Here is a 6,524-nt window from a genome sequence, read left to right as displayed (position 1 = left end):
TCATTCTAATGTGTTTCTTGGGCCATGCAAAGTGAAAATGTTAAATCTAGCTGGAGAATAGTTTGTTTCATTGACAACAAGGACTATCACAAAGGAATGGCAAAGACAGGCTCTGTGGCGCTGGAATTTCTTTGCACACCATCACGATTGGATCCCAAATTTGTGTCCTGAAATTCTTTCTCACCAATTTTCATTCATGTGTCTACTCATTCTACAAAACAAGAAGCACCTACTATAGTCAAAGTACCATCTATGCACAGAATTAGATGGCGGTGGTGAGAAAACAGAAGGAAACTCTGAGCCTATTGAGTCTTGAGGGTACAACAGAGTTAATAAAATAATGACACCAATAAATATAAAAGTATCGCATTACTATGTCTGTGAAGGAAAAACACAGGACAGGGGAAATGGCTCAAGAATTAGAAGTGTGCCGGGGATGAGCCTCCCTGGCACCGAGGGACCACTATCAACTACCAACTGATGATGCAACTGGAAAATGATCTTATACGGAAGGTTCAATGCGGATCAGCAGAATATCCCTGTCTACATAAAATAACATGACTTTAAAATGCTGTTTGACCTAAAGTAAGGGGGAAATGGAAAGGAGAAATGAGTTTATATGACTACGAGTTTCTAAAAAAGAGTCTGGAGGCTGGCAGAAGGATTGCCCTTATGCACAACTGAGCAGAGTCAGAGAGACAGATAAAACAGATACGACCCCCAGATATTGGTTCCTTTGAGGGCTAAAGAGACCCATGGGAGTTATGGTCATGGCCGATGGGGTTAACTACCAGGTCAGATGGCCCCTCTTTGGAAATAGTGTTTATGTGTGATGAATCTGGACTCAGATGGGATCTCCCTTCATAAGACTTTCATGCTAATGTGCTGGAGGTGCAGTTAATGTTGGGGTTTAAGATATATTTAGGGGATTTGAATCTCTGGACTGACAATGTGATAGCCAGGTCCTGAGCCTCAACAGACTCCAGCACCTACAATCTGTTTTATTGGACTTACCACACTCAGCTAAGATGGAGTTGAAGAAGGACAACCACCACACCATGGAGCCTAGAGTGATTACAATTGAAAGTGGGAGGATTGCATCCAGCATCCATGTGGAATCTGAGCCTCCTCTTGACATAGAGGTGCAATGGACACAACCAATCCAGTGTCCACATAGAAGAGGTGGCATTGGATTGGGAAAAGTGGACATGGTGGCTGATGGGTATGGGGAAAGGCAGGAAGAGATGAGAGGTGGAGGCGTCTTTGGGACATGGAGCTGCCCTGGATGGTGCTTCAGAGGCAATCACCGGACATTGTATATCCTCACAGGGCCCACTGGATGGAATGGGGGAGAGTATGGGCCATGATGTGGACCAATGACCATGAGGTGCAGAGGTGCCCAAAGATGTACTAACCAAATGCAATGGATGTGTCATGATGATGGGAATGAGTGTTGCTGGGGGGGGGAGAGGTGGGGTGGGGGGGTGGGGTTGAATGGGACCTCACATATATATTTTTAATGTAATATTATTACAAAGTCAATAAAAAAAAAAGAATTAGAAGTGTGTATATGACTACAATTTTCTTATGATTCTTACATCTTTTTTTTTTTAAAGATTTATTTATTTATTTAATTCTGCCCCCCTCCCCCCGCCCCCCCGGTTGTCTGTTCTCTGTGTCTATTTGCTGTGTCTTGTTTCTTTGTCCACTTCTGTTGTCGTCAGCGGCATGGGAAGTGTGGGCGGCGCCATTCCTGGACAGGCTGCACTTTCTTTCGTGCTGGGCGGCTCTCCTTACGGGTGCACTCCTTGCACGTAGGGCTCCCCTACGCGGGGGACACCCCTGCGTGGCAGGGCACTCCTTGCGCACATCAGCACTGCGCCTGGGCCAGCTCCACACGGGTCAAGGAGGCCTGGGGTTTGAACCGCAGACCTCCCATGTGGTAGACAGACTCCCTAACCACTGGGCCAAGTCCTCTGCCTCTACCTCTTCTTAAGCCACCCAACTTCTAAAGCAGAATACAATTTCACTTTCATTGTAGTTTCCAGTTGTGGCCTGCCCTACAGAGCTCAGAAGTACTGGATTTCAGAATTACATTTTTTTTAAATTTCCAGCTTGTGATCTGCCCTATGGAATTCAGATTTCCCAATTCCCATGGTGACATGAGCCAATTCCTATAATAAATCTTTTAATAAATCTCTTTAATAAATCACACATGCATGCATACACATGCACATAGATAAATGTATGTGCATATACACACACAGGCAATACACACGTACACACACATACACAGCTATATCATGTTGGTTCTGTTTCTCTGGAGAACCCTGACTAATACGTCACTAAAGCAAGAAAAAGAAATAAAATATGTCTAGCTTAGAGAGGAAGAACTAAAATTGCTTTTATTTGCAAATAACATGATCAGCTAGCTAGAAAATAGAATGAAACCTACAAAAAAGGTATTAGTATTAGCAGTAAGTTTTGCAGGATTATAGACTATAAGATCAATATACAAAATCAACTAACAATCAGAAATTGAAATTGAAAATATATCATTTAACTTAGCATTGAAATTATGAGCTATTTAGGGATAAATCTGACAAAAGATTTGAAAGACCTGTGCACTGAAAACTACAAACAGTCCTGAAAGAAATCAAGGGAGATATAAATACATGTGGAGATACAGCTTGTCCATTGATTGGAAGACTCAGTATGTTAAAATGCCAAGTCTTTTAAAATTGATCTACAGATTCCAAGCAATCCTAGTCAAAATCTTAGCAGGCTATATATTGCATAAAAATGGACATTTCTAAGATTCATATGGAAATTTAAAGAGCCAAGAATAACTAATTTTTTTTGAAATAGAATTTTTAAGATTTACATTATCTATTCCAGGACTTACTATAAACTTCACAGTAATCAAAACCATGTGATATTGATGTGAAAATAGATAAATAAGAAACTGAATAGAGAGTCCAGAAATAGACCACATTTAAATGGACCATTGGTATCTGACAAATGTCTGAAGACAATTCAGTGGAGAAAGGATAGGTCCAGAAATCAGTGCTGGATCCACCGGATATCCATATACCCCAAAATGAACTTCAAGCCATATATGATGTAATACACAAAAAATGAGATCAACATGGACTATAGACTTCAATGTAAAATCTATATGATAAAAGATAAAACTTTCTGAAAAATGGAGAAAATCATTGTTACCTTGGGTTGTACAAAGATTTCTTAGCTTTGTCACTAGAGACACAATCCACAAAAGAAAACAAAAGGTAAACTGGACTCCACCCAAAATAAAAACTGTTTTCCACCCAAACCCAAGAAGCCCAGTTTCTCGAAGCAGCGGTTTAAGCAGCAGGTGAGTCGAGCCGCCCTGGGGGCCTGTGCCGAGCCCCTTGGAGTGAATATGCGGGTTCCACATGCCAGGGGGCGCTGCACAGTGCGTGGGGGGCACTGACCGCGTTCTCCCCCCAGACTGCGCACCCACTCAGCCCAGATCCTGAAGGTGAGGAGATCGCAGCCGCGTGCCGCTGGCGCTCAAGCAGGTCTAGACCCCAAGACCAAGAACCCGCTGCCCCCTCGCCCCCCCGGCTCCCCCGCGTCCTGCGGCGCCAGTGCAGCGGCTTCCAAGACGCCCAGCGCCTTCTTCTAGGGCCCCTGCCTGGAACCAGCCCCAATAAATCTGCACAACCCCCAACCAATTTTAAATGTATGGTTTCTCGTTGCCATGTATGACACTCAGCGTGCCCCCTAAATATGAATTTCAGAAATGTTAAAGATTTCTAAGCTCCTCTGCAAGTCCCTCTGCTTTTTCTAGCTTAGATTCTACTACTCGTCTCTCAATGTATTTTTTTTCCTGTTTTGACTACTAGTAAAGCATATTAGCCTCTCTGAAAAAATAAATAAAAATAAAAACTGTTGCTCATCAAAGGATGCTGTTAAGACAACAAAAAGGCAAGCCACCAAGTGGGAGAAAATTTTTGGAACACATACATGTGCTAAAGGACTGATATCCAGAATATACAAAGAAACACATGGGAAGCGGACTTGGCCCAGTGGTTAGGGCCTACCACATGGGAGGTCCACGGTTCAAAGCCTGGGCCTCCTTGACCCGTGTGGAGCTGGCCCATGCGCAGTGCTGATGCACGCAAGGAGTGCCGTGCCACGCAAGGGTGTCCCCCGCGTAGGGGAGCCCCACGCACAAGGAGTGCACCCCGTAAGGAGAGCCGCCCAGTGCGAAAGAAAGTGCAGCCTGCCCAGGAATGGCGCCGCACACACGGAGAGCTGACACAGCAAAATGATGCAGCAAAAAGAAAGACAGATTCCCGTGCTGCTGACAACAACAGAAGTGGACAAAAAGAAGAACACTCAGCAAATGGGCACAGAGAATGGACAACTGGGACAGGGGAGGGGTGAAGGGGAGAGAAAGAAATAAATAAATAAAATCCTTAAAAAAATAAAAAACAACAACACTCAATAATAAAACAAACAACCCTATTTTTATAAATGGCAAAATATTTAGCCAGACATTTCACCAAAGAATACATAGGGATGGCAAATAAGCACATAAAATGATGTTCAACATCTTTTGTCACGAGGCAATGCACAGGAAAAGCATAATGAGATACCTTTAAATGGCTACGAGAATGTCTGTAAAAAAAGGATTGTCCACACAGGCACTGGCGAGGATATGAAGAATGAGACTTCGCATATCTGCTGGTGGCGATACAAAGTGGTCTGATCATTTTGGGAAAGAGTTGATCAGAATTTTTTAACTAACCATAACCCTTCTATATGATCCACCCATGCAACTTATAGCTATTACCCAAGAGAAAAGCATTTGCTCATACAAAGAGCTATACACAACTGTTCATAGCAACCTTATTTATAAGAGCCCAAAAATGAAATAACCAAACGTCCACCTACAGATGAGTGGATAAACAAACTGTGGTTTATCCATCAGTAGGATATTACCCAGCAATAAAAATGAATGAACCATTGACACAAACATCAATGAAATCTCAGAATAATCATGCTGAGTGAAAGAAGCCAGATAAAAAAAGAATGAATACTGTATGATTCGATTTATACAAAATTCTAGAAAAGGCAAGCTGTTCCCTAGTGACTTAGAGCAGATCATGGTTGTCTGGGCTAAGAAGCGGTGGGGGAGGTGTGGGGGTGGTTTACAAAAGGGCACAAAGAAACCTTTGGGGATGAGAAATACGTCAACTATTTGTCTGGGAAATGGTATCATGGCCAAAACATAGCAAATTGCACAGCTTAAACATGCGCAGTTTATTGTATGTCAGTTATGCCTCAATTTATGAAGTGAGTGTGTCTGTTAGAGAAAATTAATTAAAGACTGTGATAAAGCACTTAGAATTTTAAAAACCAAAACTGACTTCTGGAAAGCTTGTTACATAATTGTAGATGCTTCATTTCTTTCTTGAACATTAATGTGACAACCATAATTAAACGGTGAAATAAAAATAACTATTTTATGGAAAGAGAAAGCCAGGCCGAGCCGGCCGCCCCGCCCGTTTCCGGGTAGGCGTCTCGCCTTCTCGGGTGCTGGGATCGGGGTCCCGGCACACACCTCCAGTGTGCACCCACAGGCAACGGCACTTAGGCTAATTTCTCCGGCACTCCCACACGTTGTAGAAAGCTTTACTGCTTCTTCTCCTCTGGTTCTTGCTAAAATTCTTGCTTCCTACAACTCTGAACAAAGCCAAATGCAGCCAAGCGTCTAGTTACACCCCGTGGCAGCCACCGTTTCAGTGGAAGTCCTCCCTTCACCGCTAACGTCCGAGACCCCCTTCTAACGTAGCTGCAGCTTCCTCGGGATTGGGCCCCTGGAATCATTCATGAGGTAAAAACAAGAAGGAAAGTCAGATCCCTTTAGCCTCAGCATTGTGTCAAAATGAAAACCGGCATTTTCCCCAGCAAGTTGTCAAGCACGTGCACCCACTGGTTTTGTCATTGGTATCTGTTTGCGTGTCCCAGCAGACATCTGCCATCCACTGATCTGGAACATAGCTCTGCTCGGTATCTGTGTCTAGGTGAGGTTTGCCCTACAATTCCTGCCAGTCCCCAGATCCACAAGGCAAGAAGTTGTGTTTCCTTCCTGCTGGCCCCACCCAGATGTAAAAGAGTAACGTGGACAAATGTAATGGTAATGATTGAGCATTAGCATGTGCCAGGCTCTGGACTAAGCATTTTACATACAATCTCATTTAATTCTCACAGCCGTCACAGGAGAACATACTCTTCTTTACCCCATTTTACAGATGAGGAATTGAGCAAAACTAACCTGCTCGACAAGAGTCCTCATCCAGTGGGAAGCAGATTTGGCTCAACTAATAGAGCATCTGCCTACCACATGGGAGGTCCAGGGTTCAAACCCAGGGCCTCCTGACCCGCGTGGAGCTGGCCCACATGCAGTGCTGATGCGCACAAGGAGTGCCGTGCCACACGGGTGTCTCCCGCAGAGGGGAGCCCCATGCCCA

The 6,524-nt window shown here is 43.9% G+C and overlaps 1 pseudogene; it reads left to right on the top strand.

The window, feature by feature from the left end:
• The first annotated feature begins 3,322 nt into the window (after window positions 1-3,322).
• Window positions 3,323-3,441, top strand: LOC111762657 (small nucleolar RNA SNORA68; annotated as a pseudogene).
• Window positions 3,442-6,524: the final 3,083 nt, after the last annotated feature.

This window comes from Dasypus novemcinctus, chromosome 11 (genome assembly GCF_030445035.2).
Source record: "Dasypus novemcinctus isolate mDasNov1 chromosome 11, mDasNov1.1.hap2, whole genome shotgun sequence".
NCBI classification, from domain to species: Eukaryota; Metazoa; Chordata; class Mammalia; order Cingulata; family Dasypodidae; genus Dasypus; species Dasypus novemcinctus.
The sequence above is the reverse complement of the archived record's forward strand: the minus strand, read 5'-3'. Positions and strand labels throughout refer to the sequence as shown.